Here is a 17,055-nt window from a genome sequence, read left to right as displayed (position 1 = left end):
GCCTATAAAGGAAATTATGCTGCTCTTCAAATAAGTATGCATTTTTTTCTGATGGTAAGGAATAAAATATATTAATTGTGAATTAACAGATCCCTTAGCACAGGTACATTGTAGCTTGTTTTTAACTATATCCATGTTAGCTGTTCCATCACAAATCTCTAAATATTGCATCTGCCTTTTCTTAATGTAAATCCTTATCTGAGGTTTATCCCATTCACAGGGCCTCATATTTTACAAAGACATCCCCTGGAGCTAACCACATCTCTGAAAATCATGAAACCTGTGCCAGTTTTTTTCCCCAGCCACTTCTGAAGGTAAAAACACAAAATAAAGGTTTTCTACATAGTTTAGCTAATTTTAAAATAGCAATGTGATTCTTTTCTTAAACTCATATGAACTTAAATAACTATGTGCATTATGGATGCTGATTGTTGGATGAAAAAACATGTTCCAATGTCAAACTTTCTGTAATAAGTCATATTCAGACTTCCTGAAATTCAGCTGCCTTTTCATGTGATTTTAATTGTAAACATTTTTTACTGTCTCTTCATGTGTACAGATTTTATTTTTGTTCAAGCTATTTGCCATTATGTTCACTTCCACTCTTATTGGTACACTTAAGGAGTGATTATAATTTTAATCAAATAACTGTAATTTGAATAACTAAAATATCATGCATTAATTTCCCTGTCTTATACAGTAAAATAGAAGGCTCAGCTTGAATCACATATACTCTAACTAATTTAGGGCATCACCACTGTCCTACCACTGTGACCCCTGTCTTGTTATTGGGTGAGAAAAGAGCGAGAGACAGGCACTACTAATAGAAACAGTATTCCCATGCATCCCATCCTTATTCCAAACAAGCTGTGAGAACAGGCTGAATGCCACGGGCAGTGGTCATCTGCACAGAATTTGCAACCTTGAGCTTTTCTGTACAACCACAACACTTACTATGTCAGAGCAGGCCAAAGAATAAATCTTATTAGAGTGAGCATACCTTTATTTTTCCAGGAGTGATATGGTCATATGACTCTCAGCATTAACAGAATTATATGTGACTGCAAGATTATACTAAAGAGAGTCAATATTATTTCAATATTATTAGTTAAAGAAAGACACAGTGATGGCCACTAAATCATGCTGCTGTCTCTAGGCTTTATACATATAAAAACAAAAAAATATGTTTTCTTTGCTGGAAGACTTGTACTTCATTAACATTTATAATACTGACTTTAAAAAGCCAGCCAGTTGAATGAATATCAGAAAATGTGTGCATGTATTTCAGGGCTTATGTCTGTATGTTTTACCTCCATATCTGCAGCTTGATGGTGCCTCCTGCCAGGCAGGACTAGATGTGACTGGCAGCCACACTGGCAGAAGAACAGAGCAAAGTGACTTTCTGCCCTCCTTCACATCAGCACAAGTATTTTTGCAAAATTGCTAAAAGGACAGCCACCTGTATTTATGGCCCACCCCAATGACCGTCCATTCATGGATTTTTAAGTTGGTAGGCAGCCAATACCCATCCTTCTTATTTCTGGACTGGAAACCTATCTAAATCAGCTAGCTGTGAATCAAATCTCTGATCTCAACCTCTAAATGTACTTGTCTCACCAGAACAAATCCAGCTGCTGATTCTTTCTCTGTACAAATCCAGTCTATTGCATAGATGCCTTGAAAGATGCAAGACTTTTACTGTGGGAGAAGTAACAGTTTCATTTCTTAAAGTGTGATTGAAATATCAAAAGGCACAAAGCCTCAGGAAAAGGCTTTAACAGCTGCATGGATATTAAGGAAGGCATCTGTGAAAAGATGTAAAACTTGTAATATTTGCTTGCAATGTGAACTGGTGATAGACTCTTTCAAGAAAAGAAATGACATTATCTGTCTTCGAACTCAGTGTCTTGGGCCTTTTCAAATCTGCACCACTTAGAGTAAACCTGAACTGAAATCCAAGTGCTTTTTGCAGACTTTGGAGGATAGTTTGTCATATGCTGATTTGCAAGATATTCTAAATATTTCAAGAAGATCATTCTTAACTAACACAATACTCAAAAAAAGAAAAAATATTCATCTGTTATATTTCATGTGTTGTCTTTTTTTTCAGTTTAAATACTTGGGAGAGTGTTCATGGAAATGAAGTGTAATTGTAATGACTATATGAGGTTCTTAAATAGTTCAGCTGCATATTAACATATAACAAGCAACAAAAGGCATTTATTGTTGCTCAAAATTTTGTGATAAAATCTTTAAGATTACTGCAAACAATTAGCTCTACAAGATTCATATACTAGCATTGATTGCTCTCTTGCTATTAATACAAATCAGAGTTAAATCATGAAAAAGTCTGTGTCTAGTGAAAGCCCAAGAGGTTATTTTGGGGTGGGGTTTTTCCCCCATTTACTTTATACATCTCATCTCTTTGGTTTCAAGATTGTAATTGGATGTTCTCTGAGCAGGCTGGCTTTGTACTGAAAATCTGATAAATATTCTCATTTAGGAAATCAAACATTAATGAAGTTAGCATTTTGTTATTGCTTTTATGAAAGCCAAAGCCTGTGAAAATTTGTAGTAGTAGCTGCTACTGCTGTCTGCTTTCCATGCTTCTGCCACTCACCTACCATTAGAGGAGGATTATCTTCTATTTTCTACATGTAGGTACAATGAAATCACCAACAATTTAGGCCTCTTAGTAATAATATTCTGTCTTAACACAGTACTAGCTTTTCATAAATAAATTAAGCTTTCTTGTCTATGAAGATACCTCTGATTTTAGTCTGGAGTCTGTATGTGAGAAAGAAGCATTACTCCTGTTACCTCCACCATCCCCAGTGTGACATTTGAATAGATGGAGGCCTTTAGGATTTCCTTTCTCTATCAGAGGTTTTATCTGTTTTCTGTTAGCTTTGATTTCAACTCTATGGTCTCATGGCTATTTCTCAGTAAAACTCCAGTCCTTTTATCCTTCTAGTTTATTGGTGAGCACATTCCCTTAGCTTTCTCTTTGTCAGCCCAGCTGCCTGCATCTTCTCCTTTGTGCTCTCCCATAAGCTTCACCTAAATCCCTTTGATGACACCAAGCACATTTTTCCTTTGCCATTGTACTTCTTCCTTGCATTTCCATCGATGACATTGACTATTTCTTTGACACATTTGGAAAGCTGTAATCACACTCTGAGAAATGCTTTGTGATTGTTGTGGTGCAGCTGCTTCCTTTTCCTTTAGATCTCTCCAAAATCCTGATAGGACTCTGCCCTCAGAACACATTCATTATTTTATGTATTTTTCCTGGAGAAAGTAACTTCAACTCAGTGCACCTGAGGCAGCAAGCTTACAAAACACTCTGTAACTCCACGTGAAAATGTAGAACTATGAAGGATGGTATATGTGTGTTTGTATGGGCTAATACGCCTGCCCTGGGGAAGCACCCTTGGAACGGTTTTTGGCATAAGGCATAAATGACACTCAATAATGTCAGAAAAAAATGTTAATGCAATAGCTGTTCAGATTTGTGACTCCTTTTGTACCTGACCAAAGGGACAAACCTTTTTCCCTCCTATATATTACTATAATCCTGTTTCTGCTGAAATTAATAAAACACATGGAGTTCAATGAGGAAAAAAATAATGTGGGGGGTTTTTCCCCTTTTTTCCCTTTTTTTCTCCCAATCACCATTGTTTCTTTTACAGTATTGCTTAAAACTTCAGCTAAATTCAGACTAGGGGCCACATAATTTCTACAGAACAATATTAGTTTTTACATATAAAATATATTCTTTAACATATTTTAATAAAAAAATATAGTTTTAACAGACTTGACTCAATTGGAGGTTTGTAGACCAAATAATGGTTTGTATAACAGTGTGTTAAGACCAACAAAAGCATTGCCTTCACTTTGCTTTTTCTGCATTTTCACTAAAGCTTGTAATGGCATCAAGAAAGATGTTAAAACTTTAGGAAATAGTTAAGTTTTTTGCCTTTGTAGATATAGAGCTATAGATAGAAAGATAGATTAAAGCTGAAACTTTAATCCTATAATTTGGAATACATAGTTTTTGTGATTTAATTTTGCGCCATTAGCTGGTGTGCATCTGGAATGCATTTCCAGATTGAAGTCACCAGAGGTGAGCTGCAGGTGAGGTGTGTCCCCCAGCTGCACTCCACAAACAACATGCATGCTGAAATCAAAGGTGAAGCAGTCTAATGGTTAGAGTGGGATGGTTTATGCATTTCAGTTGAAGCCTTGTATGTTTTTTTTATTTCTGTTGTTCCCTAGTGCCATGCTAGATTTCTCTGTTCACAGTGTGTAATAATTTCCATTGCAGAGTCTGTCAGATTTTGACAAAATCTCTGTCAAGCTCAGTGTAGTTCATGTGACAATAAACAGAATTCCCAGCTTTGATCATAGACTTAGTGGGATATGGTAGTCAACAGCTTAAATAAAGGGAAAATCCTGCCTTAGGGGGAAAAACCCCAACACCTCAGTTAAAAAAAATAACATACTTGAATCTTCTCCTGGATGCAGATAGAGCCTCATTTTTTTTTCTTCCAAAGTGAATAAAGTGACAGTCTCTATGACGGCAGAGCTTGTTTGGACTTTTTAGACAGAGTCTGCATTTTGTGACAGGACAGTGAACTTACTGCTGAGGGAAATGCCTGCTCACAGTTGATGGATGGTTGATGTTCCTTTGGCTGACCAAAGCTGAGAGTTTCAGCCATGGCATTGAGCCCAAGGAGCCTGTTAATGAAGAGGGTTTTCATGAATTTTTTTGGAGAGGGGCTAGCTATAAAAAATGGAAGACAGTGGCTAGTACTGAGCCATTGACAGAGAAAGAAGGGCACAGGAAGGTCGGTCATAAGATGCTGAGATGTACAACATGCTGAAAGTGTGCTATCCTTAAACTAGATGATCTTTTAGATACTGTCCAATCCAAACCATCCTATTCTCTGAAAAAGTCTGCTAGTGACAAAGAGAGTAGAAAAATAACCTTACAATACTGAAGGATGTGGAAAGTAAGTACAGAAATAGAATATAGACTCATAAGGAAGGACAGAAGGGCAGGTGATCACATGGGGTAGAACAGATGCAAAAAAGAAAAAATCTGGAGAAAAATTAGGCTGATAAATGCAGAGAAAAAATGTGGTTGTTCTTTCAGTCCATGTGGCCTTAAAACTCTTTGATGCTGTTTGTAGTACCTTTCTGCATCTGTCTTCTTGAATGGTAGCAGCTTCTAACAGAGCTTGAATATAATTTCTTCCATTTTCTCATCTTCTCCTTTAGAGAAGTCTAGACTTCATTAGCAATCATAAGAAAGAAGAGTATTAGAGATACCCAGGAATGCCATCTAGAATGAAACAGGCAGGTGTGAAGCAGAAATGATTGACAGTAAATCAGATGTAGGAAATTAATTGCCAGGAACAGATAGAAATGGGGAACTGGGGACTGAAAATTACATGGATGTGAGATGGAAACATATTTGTACAATATTTCAGGTGCTATAAGAATAGACAGCAAAATCAGGCTAAGGAAAATCGTAATAACAACATTTTTGAAGTATAATTTTTAAAAGAACAAGAAATTAAAGTATGTTAGACAAGTCAGAGTCTTTTGTAGAGTATTTGCTGCGATAAACACATAAAATATGAGATTTGGACTGCATGTGGGTGGTGAGTTCAGTTATGGAAATACCTCTCCTGAATAAAGATAAGCACAAATTATGTGAAAAATTAAGAAATTAAAATGTCAGGAAAAATATTATGAAAAGTAATAATACCCATAAATAGTGTAATGACTTTAATAAAAATTAATTAATTCTTTCTTAATTTGTGAAAAAAACAAGTGATGAGATAGAATTTTACTGAATCAATTATTTTCTTAATATATGGTTATAACAGACTAATTTTATAGAATTATAAATAACATAAATTAATGTACGTGTGTTGCAGTGGAAAAGAAGATTGACTATTTAAAGCTATCTTCTCAGAATTTGCTTAAAATTATATTTAAATAAACCATCCTTAATAATTGCATAGCTGATGATCGAAAATGTTCATCATTCCAATATAGCTCAGGACTAGGGTAGATTCAAAGAGGCACTCTGTCACACACAGGTGTTGGAACACAGGGTGATTAATTCTGAATTCCTTGTTATCAATGTCACTCAGTGCATGGGGCTTTAGACTGAGTGAGGGGCTACCTAAAATTAGCAAAATTTGGCTTTTTATGGGCCCTTCAGCTTGTCAGTAGGAGCTGCTAATGACAGTCTGACTTTAAATTACTGCTTTCTAGGGTGGAGGTAAGATTTTAAGACTGCAGTAAGGTTTTCCTTAAACTCTGCTGATTTAGGGAGGCAAGAGTAACCTTTCCTTTAGAAACTGAAATGGAAGAGAAATAGGCAAACTCCCTTGGCTCCTCAGTGAAGTACTTATTGCTGTGAGTTGATTTATCAATTGCTCTTTTATAAAAATTTCAACCACATTTCTCATCTCCACAGAGTTATACTATTTATTCTGAAACTGGTCCTAAGAGAGGGACTAGTACTATCCCTATTCCTCTTTTAAAATTGTGTCATTATGCAGAAATAAATTCTGAGATTTACTAGGGCAGAAACTGAGTAACAATCAACATGATTCTATAGCCAAGCAGATAAAGGTGGGAATCATATTCCAATCTAATTCTACTTTTGCAGATTTTCCAATGAGACTTGATTACATCTGTATATATGTTTCCCACCATGAAAAAAAAAACCTAAACAAATTTGGTATGTCTATTTAATTTGGTAATTCTATTTAAGAAAGCTGCAATTTAAACCAGTGAAATTTACTGTAATTCTGTATTTCTTCACAGTCATAGCCCACGGTGTAAATCTGTGCTACAAACTTGGCCAGTCTGTTGTAGATATGACAGATGGACTTTGCTGGCTTTGGACTCAACTCTGGCTCTGCCCGAAGCACAGAACTGCTGCTTTGCTCCCCCAGACAAAGGCTGCATCACGAAAGGTTAAGAATTCACAACCTGACTTCTTTGCTGTGCTCCACTCCAAAGTAAGTGTTTGTCACCAAACCAATATCTTTCCGGCTATTTCCACCTCCTACATACGGGCCACAGTTAAGGACTCCCCTGTCACACTGCTTCTCTCATTGTGCTGCATCTTTGGTAGTTTGGCAGAGACAAGAAAAGACAAATGAAAATATTATCACTTTCCATATAATCTGAAATCTCATTACTAGATGAAGCTACATTTTAATCAATTGCTTGATAATGTTTCAATAATTCAGTATAAAGGGCATTTAATTAACTGTAAATAAAATAATAACATTTTTAAGGTTTCTGAGGATTTAAATTTTAAAGAATATTTCATTCACACTGAATAAGATGCAGAGGACTGTCTGCTATTAAACCCAGAAACTTGACATAAAATCTTGACTACTTTCCAGATATTGCCACAGATTTCTTGATTTCCTTGGGTAAGCTATACATTTTTGTTGTCTAGGAAGAATATTAGTGGAAATTTTCCTCTCTAAAACACAATGCCATCTTTTTCTGTTGTTAATCTCCTGGCCAAATGATTAAATTTTGCTGATACCTCCTGGACGCCTTTGGCTTTATGCCCTTGTATTTTAGTAAGAAAATACTCTTGTCCCAGGAGCCTGAAGCCCCATCCCCCAACTTGCCTTCAAAGATTTCTACAGAAATAGGAAATTCAGAATTTCTCTTTAAATCAAACAGAAAAGTGCATCTTGGCATTTTACAGCCAAGCCACAGTCACTGTTCACAGTCCAATACATCAGGGAGTCATGCAAATGCAGATATTTTGGCATTGATCCTGTGCCAATGTGCCTTCCTTCTCAGTAGGCTTTTGGTCTTCTCTTGGTATACCAAAGAAAACTTGCATCTGTTCAGATCATGGATAAATCAAGTTCCTGTCTACCACCAAAATACTAATATATAATATCAGTAAAAAGTACCCCAGAGTCTTGGTGGACTAGAAGTAGGAGGAAGCATTTCTTTTTCCAATGCAAGGAATGCCACTTCTCCAAGGACAGCAGTAAGTTTATACCTTGGATTTTAACCTAAAGAGTAGATTTATCTTTAGCATACTCCTCAGCACAGTGCCAGTGATAGTCAGGGCACCTGGCAAGGTGTCATAGGAAAGATTCATGAAGGCTTGCAATTTCTTACCCTGGTGTTTTTAAACATCTGTTTTGACCACTGCTGAAAACTGTATCTTTCATTAGACAGACTTTTTCTCCGACCTAGCATGTCAACTGTGTTACAGTTGTAAGTAATTAAGACAATTGATATACCTCTTGGTATACTTTTAAACCCCCAGGTTCCCTGATGATGCTCATTTTTTTCTGCTTGAATGAATTTACATGACGAAGATATACATTTCTCCAGAAATATCTTCAGTCTTGAGCAGTTTTCAGAATTTTTAAGAAAGAATCTTCAAATCTGAGGGCTTATAATTTTGGAGTATCACAATTAAGTCATTGCTCTTTTTGGTTATTTCTTTCTTGGCACGGGAAATTAACTAGGGAAGTCTAGGGAGTGGGAGGTAAAACAGAGAACTTTTAGTGTGTCAGTTGAAGACAGAGCATGGCTAGATTTGCACTTCAGATTGTGAGGGAAATACATGCAATAAAGAATTTATCTTTTCAATTCAGTAAATAACTTTTGTCCTTAGAATATAAAAGTGACCGTAAGAGGTCCCTAGCTGAAATGCAACATTGGATCCCACAGTAAAAAACATAATTAAGGAATACTGGCTATATTACTGCACAACCCTTTCAAGTCTAGATGCATTACTACATCTGAAAAGGACTCTGTTAAATCTTATACCTACATGCTAAGTATTAATCACTTAAGACAAATACATCTTTTTTTACACTTGTTAGTATTGTCTCAAGCAGTTTTCAAGTACTGTCTCTTTATATTTTTAACCAAATACAAAATAAAACAAAAGCTAATTAAGTTTATGCCAAAAGAAAGTATTTTATACCTGAAAACAGGTGTAATACACCTGTTACCTGAAAAAAGAAACAGGGCTATTGCTCCAAAGAAGAGAAAAGCTTGAAAATGTATTTGAAGTTACAAATGGCACACTTACAAATCAATGTTTTTGCTTTGTTAAATGGTTAGTTTCTGAAATTATACAGCTTTTCAAGTGTTTCTCTGTAATTTTATACTTCTCCTTGATACCATTTCAGAAGGTAATTAAATGCATCTTTAATCAGGCAAGATATGTAAACCCATGCTTGACATAGGGAGACGTGCTTTGCAACAGAAGATTGAGACTGAGTGAAACATTTCTGTACATTATACCTGGCAGCTGCATTTTAGTATTTGAATTTTCAGGCATAGGCTCATAATTTAGCAATCCCTAGGTTGTTTGCCCTTGTGGTTATGTCTCCATTCATGAATGGTAAGTTATTTTCTTAGCGTGATACCCTGCTTTTCTTACAGCCCTTTCTGAGACTGTCATACCCCATTGGCAAGTGTATATAGCCCTAACATAGATTGCCACAACTCATGCAATATCACATTCACTGGCAAGCTCTCATAATCACTAATTTTAAAAAGGAGCTTATTTCTTCATTCAGTTTATTATGATAATCTCAAATATAAAGATGAGGGGGAATAAATGAGTTCCAAGTTAATATATTTTGCCTCGGACTTGTTCATTTAAAGCAAATTGAAAAAAACCTGCCCTGTGTGAAATTATTTTTCTTTCATTGTTTCCAGCAGCGGTTTTTGCCTTTCCTATACAAATGCAATAAGGCAATTCTGAAATGTATGTGTATATCTATACATGCACCTGCTAGTGCATGGTTGGAAATATGGTGTGAGGAGGCTTTTCTTTCTTTGAATTTCTATTCTTGTTTTTTTTCTTTTGAAAACTCCTTGATAATTCTAATGTGCATGGTACATTGCGGAAAAATCAATTTTCTTCTGCTTTCTGAACTGTTACATTTATGTAAATAATAGCTCCATTCTCTGTCAAAGGATCAAAGGTTTCAGTTGTATCAGGAACGGTATTTTTTATATATCCATTGGAAGTAGCGAGATATAATAGCTCTTATGCTAATGGTAGTATCTAAGTGAATAATAGGTTTCTTTTTTATTTCACCTCCAGTTCAATTTAAAATACTGAAGAATATGTTAGAAACTAGAATCATAATATACTGGAAACAATCTGCACAAATGAAAGATGGAAAATGTTTTTTAGGACTTCTTAAAACTGACTTATTTCCATCTATTTCCAAATTTCATTGTCATAAACCTAAAAATTAAAGGAAATTTTGAAACAGTAAGTTCCTAAATAATATGTGCTGAAATAAATCATCTGGCATCATTACTGCTCAATCTCTGATTCCACATTTGTTTCTTCCTTATGGGTCCTGCGTCTATTTCCTCTAACAGTACTGGTCAAAGCAAAACTAGATATTGCATGTAAGTTTATTACAGCATCTGCTCCTGGTGAAACTGTTCCTGATGACCTCAGAGAGTCAGCCACTCCCAGGTTTCCAGGGACTTCAATAGATCATGATGCTGAAGATACCGCTGGGTTGGCCTGTCGTTAAGGAGCCCAAAATGCCATCCTGTAGTCAGTACAGCAATTAATTCTGTCCTTGGAGTAAGCTCATGCTTTGATTGAAGTGACCCAGCAAATGTCCTCACAACATCGCAAAGAACCTGCAACAGGACCGAGTCTCTGGTCTGAGACCCAATGTGAGAGAAAAAACCATTCCTGCATACAGCCAAGTACCCGTATGACAGATACTGGATAGCTACAAGGATCTAACACCTGAACGTGTGTGGGATTGGGAATACCTGCCTGAGGCCTTCCAGTTACAGCAGGCAGGATGAATGATGGCTTTATACATCTACCTCCTGCCTTGTACTCTGATGCTCATGCTTCAAAGGATGGATGGAGCACATGAATACTGGAATAGATTGAAGGAAGTCACTACCTCTACAGATAAAACAATGCCTGTCTCAGGGCACCAAAGAGTAGGTTTCTTACCCTGAAGGATTATGTTAGGAAACAGAGCAAACTGCTCTATTAGGGAGTGCAAGCCAGAAGCCAATGGTAACAGCCAGGCTGGAAAGGCAGTGCCCTCACCCTCAGGTTGAAGTCTCTCCTCACAGTACCCCAAGGAAAGGGTTCAATAACCAGATTCAGCTAACAGCCCAATGATGAAGGGGAAAGTCTGTAGTGAGGAGATACGCCTGAGGCCAAGCCAGAATGACAAGTCAGGAAGGCAAGGAAAAATGCAATGCCAGGCACAGCATACCTCCACCATAGCTCAGGCTAGAGCAAGAGAATAAGTGCAGCTGCAGCTTCTGAATTAATGCTCAGGAGGTTGCATGGGTTGGGGTCCCAGCTAAGACTTTCCACAACTTCACTGTTTTTATGGCACTCAGATCTAATCACGCACAGTTTTGCTGTATCACCCAGGCAGGTAAACATCCAGAAGAGGAGAGAAGAGGTAAAGAGAAGAATCACAGACAAAGACAGTTATTAACTGGTATAGTTAATATAGTTAAACACCATTGAGAGGACTATAGCTAATATCACTTCTTGTCTCTTGATCGTAGGTGGTGACAGTTTTCATACCTCACCAGGCTCAACATGCATCTGTCAGCAGCACTGGAATTGTCACCACAGGACTGCAGTGAAAACCTTTAAATGAGGTGTGCAAAGTAAGTAATGAGAGAAGCTTCATGGGATAGGAACTTTAGGAACTTATATACCAAGTAAGGGGACTTATGTGAGATACAGAAGAATTTACAATATCCCGAGCAAGAACACCTGTTTATATGAGCTAAGCATGCTGTTTGTGAACTCCCAATGGATCTGGAGGTTTCTCCAATTTGGTCAAAAACACATGTACTGGATGGCTTTTGGCCTCAAGGGCATGCCTGAGGGCAACACAAACATTGCCTTTCATTGGGTATTGCATCTTGGATCCTGCGTGTTTGTGCAGAGTTGTCCTGTTCACTGAACTAAGCAACCCAATGAAGTGTCATTTGTCCCTTAGCCAGCAGCATAAAGTTCATTATTCCTGCATGATGACATAGAGCTTCAAGGAGAAACAAGAAGCCCTTTGGGGAAAATCCATAGATTTGTAGCTCAGGAGTCTGTTTTGGGATAATACAGTGCTGAACTGGTGTAAGTAGAGACGCCTCAGGTTTTATTTTCTTACAGTTAAATCACAGAGGTTGATGCACAAAACTGGTCCCAAGGAGGATGACAGGTTAGCTGTGGAGGGAAGAGCTGTTGAAGAAGACTGTGTCTTCGATGCTTTTTTGTTATGGGGAGACAGACCTGCTATTTTCTGGGCTCTGGAGAAAGATTGGGATGGTGTGAGGGGAGGAGTTTAGAAGTAAGTAATGTGCATAGTCATTGTCACATTCCAAATACATCTAAAACAGGGATGTTATGAAATGAAGAATGTAAGGAAAGAAAACACTGTGTGGGAAAAAGAGCAGATAAAAACAGTGAATAATGGGAAACCTGAGAGAGGAATAAAAGACATAAAGATGAAAATTGTGTGAGAGAACAAATAAGCAAATACAGAAAGATAAACTGAAGTTCAAGGGATACCTTTTCAATCAGCTTTTAAAAGGTTTTTGAATTAATTAATAGCAAAATTATTTGACACAGAGAGAGCTATCTAAGTGAATATGGTTGGTAGAACATGTACTAGTGTTTATCATTTTGTATGACAGCCATATGAGTTCTTTCATTAATTAAATTACTGTGCATTTTAGTGGCACAATACCTTCTGAAATCAGGAGCAATGCCTAACCCTTACCTGACAGCTTGACACAGTTAACATTTTGGAAAATATTATTAAAGACTGATTGAAATGCTCTCTGGGTAGGTAATATGAAGATATCATAGAAGGTCATACCTTCTAATACCTTCAATGTTTTTCAGTATCTTTACAAAAGTACATATTAAAAGATTGGTGTCTCTCCACATCTGAAATTCAAAAGCCACATATTTTGATTGAGAATTAATTGTCAAATTTTTAATTTGTCTGAAGGAATATTATATTTTAACTAATCAAATGAAAAAGGAAAAGGAAAGATCAATTTTTGACACTGAAGCTCTCCAGTTTGTCAGTGGAAAATGATTCACAGTGGAGTATTATCTATTAATGATCAATTCCTTAAAGCAGTCATGTATTTAATTTTGTATATGCAAATAAACCAGTCAGCTGGTCAATTAGTAATATTAGGCATATGCATATGTCTTTACATATTTGGAGCTTAGTTATTTCCCAATTTTTGCCTTTCAGTTTAAGCTTATTGTCTAGACAACATAGGTTCTGACAGCCCTAAACTACTATAATCTTCTTTCATTTACTCAACAAATGTCTAAACCACTTTTAGACAATTTTTTAAAAACTCTTTCTTGAGAATTTGTACTTCAATGTACATCATTGATATTTCAGCACAATAAAATAAGAAAAAGTGACATGTCTCATATCTTCCATTTTAAAAAATCCACAAAATAAGATCTACATAATAATTCGTAAATGCTAGGTTTCAGTCCTTCAAATTATTTATGCTTATGTTGATCTCACACCTGTGAGTATTTGTATATGTGCAGAATCAAGGCCATTGGTAGGAATTTAAAACTATTTGATAACAGACTCTACTGTCTATGTGGCTCTCACCACAAAGCAACTTCACATTTTATGACTTTTTGCATAATGCCAGTACTGAAAGAGCTATTTTCTTTGTTTTGAATACTAAAATGGTGTAGAAGTTTTCAAAACACTTTGTTGACTGCCATGAGAAAAATATATTCTATAATCTAGGTAGAGTTGCCTACATACTACTATATGTATTTATATATAAAAACATGACCAAACAAAAACCAAGCAAAACCACAACAAAAAAACACAAAAAAAGCCAGTTAAATGCATGGTTGAGATATTATAAACATTATAAGCAGTGTTGCAGAATACCTTTTTTAATAAACTGGTAAGCACTTTTCATCATAGATAGAACCATTGCATTAGGACTTTAGATGCTTAAAATAACATTTCTTAAACTCTCAGGCAAATCAGAAGCACGGTTTTACAAATACAGTGTGACACTCCCACTTTGTTTCATACATGAAACTATTCTTTTGCCCACTAAAAGAGCAGGGTAACCTGGGATTAAATAAATAAATGGAAAAAAAATGTGAGTTTTAGGTTGTTTTCAAAATGAAGAGGTAGCCACATGTTATTGGATAGATAATTTTATATCTTTTCATTTAAGTAAGCTGGATAGTCAAAGTATTTTTAGTCCATTTATGAGTCAAGCAGAAACAGATACATGGAAGCAATTAATTTTGACAACAAACCTTAAGCTTTTTATCACAGTATTCTGTAATGCGTTCCAAGTTCTAAACAGCTTAAATACAAAAATGTCAAGTAGTGAATCTAGTTTGAAATACAAACATGAAGTCTGACTTGCCTTAAGCAGTTCAGATAACATGATGTGCTGTTTCTCAGTAAGAAATGCATTCAAATGTGTTTTTCATCATTCAGATGATGCACTGCCATGGCACTACATTTTGAAGGTATTCTCTGATTTTGCATGCCAGGCTACTGACACATGAGCATCTTTTTCCTGTTCTTTGGCTGAATGTTTGTAGATCTCAGACTCTTGCTCCAATGTTGTCAGATGTCTTTATAGACATTCTTCAAGAAAAAGAAGTTCAGTTTTATGGTTGAAGTGGGCATCACTTTCCTGCCCATTCCTTACCAACATTTTAGTCAGATACTGAATTAACTTTCAATTTCTGTCTGCAGTTTTCTAGTTCAACTTTCAAATGAAGAAACCTTTGGGGTCTTTTCATTGTTTATAAACATTCTGTCATTTCCCCTTTGTAGACAACCATGGGGTTTTTTTCATAATCCTGATTTTTGTACGTTTAAAGCTTTTGCATTGGTATTTTTTCCTTTCTGTGAAGTCTGTATGCTTCCTTGCTAAACACTTGCTCTTGAACTTTGTGCAATCTTTACAGAAGAGCTGTGGATCATCATGGCTAACAATAGCTTGAGAATACTCAATGACGTAGATTCAAACTTAAATGGAGAAATCTGCAGCATATTATTTTTTTAATGCACCGTTTCTCCATTTAAGTTTGAATCTACGTCATTGAGTGTTCTCAAGCCATTGTTAACCATGGTTAACAGGATCCTTTCTTATGTATGAGGATACCATCTCTACAAAGAAGGTTGGTATCCTGTTAAAGCAGTAGAGATCCATGGCAAAGGATAATTAGAAACAATCATTAAACCCACTTGTATGGTGAAGTCAGAAAGTCCCTTGGATTCAATTAGCATAAGTGATCTGATAGTCAAGATGCCTTGGCAGGAAAAAGCAGAGCTTTGAAGATTGCAAGAAAATTGAATCAATGTTGAAATATGAATGTTTGTTTGTGTGTTTATATAATGTTTAACTGAATCATTGTAGTAAAAAATTACTAGCTTTCCTAGAATGGTGTATAAACTTGTGTAGCCCACAGTAAGATTGGATTCTGACCACTGAGTCAGCTGTCCCTGTCTCTCTCCATCGCCAATAATTGGTGCTCACCATGTAAGGAAAAGGACTGGCCTAACTGGCTGCAGTCAGTGTGCCCCCGGAACCGATCGTGGCAGTGACAGAACCACGTCTGGGCCCACAATCACCTGATCAGCTGCGACCCAACAGGTGAGCCAGGGGAGTGAAATTATGGGACAGAACGTATGGGAAGAGAGAGGCGTTAATGAAACCATGCTCGCTCTTCTGTGCAAGCATGGGTCCCCCATCCTAAAGCACAACCTTAAGTCACGAGTCACCATGGGTGTCACACATGTTTCCCAGTGCCACTCCCTCTTCCATTTTTACCCTCTGCTCTGCTCTATGACCTAGCCACCCTTCCTGGACATGAGCCAGAGCTGCAAATGCTCCCTGCTTGGAGGGTGGCCATGGACACGATTTAAAGGGAGGGGGACAGTGAGGCTGCTCGTGAGGCTACCTCTGAGGCAGCCCCAGCAACCATGCCAGACCAAAACCTGCCCAGATCCTGCTCCCTGTCTTTAGATCTATTCAACAACCAACCAAGTTTATATCTTCACACGGGCTGTTTGCCTTCTTGATTGTTGTATTTCTTAATTGCTTAATATTGAAAATGAATCATGACCTTGCTATCATTTAAATCCTTGATATTTTGTCATGATTTCCTGACTCCAAATTAGAGCTGAATCTTTTAAATGTACATGGCAAAATTGTAGCCTTCAGCAAAATGTTTCAGCTATGAATTTGTCAAGTAAGAGAAAACAATTTTGACACATTTAGACCCTTCAACCTTTTATGGATGAAAATGAACAAAACACTCAACAGTACGAGGGAAAAGACTAAAGGAGGGGATACTTGGTAGGTCACAGTTGTCAGCTTACCCAATATATCTCCTTAAGTGAGCAAGGGGAATGACAAAGCCATTTGTAGACATCTGCAATTCCAGTTTCCAATTAAAGAACATATATCAATTCTACATATTATCCTGTCGTGTGTTCAGAAACAAGAATTCATGCTGGAACTTAGAAAACAAGAATAAAACAAACAGCATGCTAGGGCTGCAAAAAATCCATTCAGGATCATGTTTAGTCTCAATATATGGAAAATGTGCATATATATTAAATAAATACTTGTACCTGATCAATACCAAAAAATAATTTTCAAAATTTCATTAGAATTAAGACAAAAACTGTAGATTCACAAAATTATAATGGAATTTCATTGGATTTTTTGTTGTTTTGTTTTTTGTTTTTATTTATTTTTATTTTTCATTTTTTGTTTTTTGGTTTTCTTTGTTTGGTTTGGGTTTGGGGTTTTTTGGGCTTTTTGTTTGGGTTTGTTTGTTTGTTTGTTGGGGATTGGTTTTGGGTTCTTTTTGGTACAAACATATAGCCATATTTATAGGCTTAAATTTGCTACACAGCAAAAAAATAAAAAAGAAATTTGTGGCAGAATTTGCATTGGCCACAAGTGAATTTTAAG

The 17,055-nt window shown here is 36.5% G+C and overlaps 1 long non-coding RNA gene across 1 annotated transcript in view; it reads left to right on the top strand.

The window, feature by feature from the left end:
* LOC147653052 (uncharacterized) overlaps window positions 1-13,494 on the top strand; it is a 40,129-nt gene extending 26,635 nt beyond the window's left edge. Inside the window, exons 6-8 of the long non-coding RNA XR_015287042.1 lie at window positions 221-314; window positions 6,850-7,046; window positions 11,605-13,494. This is a non-coding gene — a long non-coding RNA (uncharacterized LOC147653052). The remainder of the gene's footprint in view (window positions 1-220; window positions 315-6,849; window positions 7,047-11,604) is intronic.
* Window positions 13,495-17,055: the final 3,561 nt, after the last annotated feature.

Source organism: Cyanistes caeruleus, chromosome 5, assembly GCF_971803275.1.
Source record: "Cyanistes caeruleus chromosome 5, bCyaCae1.hap1.1, whole genome shotgun sequence".
In the NCBI taxonomy this organism is placed as follows: Eukaryota; Metazoa; Chordata; class Aves; order Passeriformes; family Paridae; genus Cyanistes; species Cyanistes caeruleus.
This window is presented reverse-complemented; position numbering and strand designations above follow the sequence as displayed.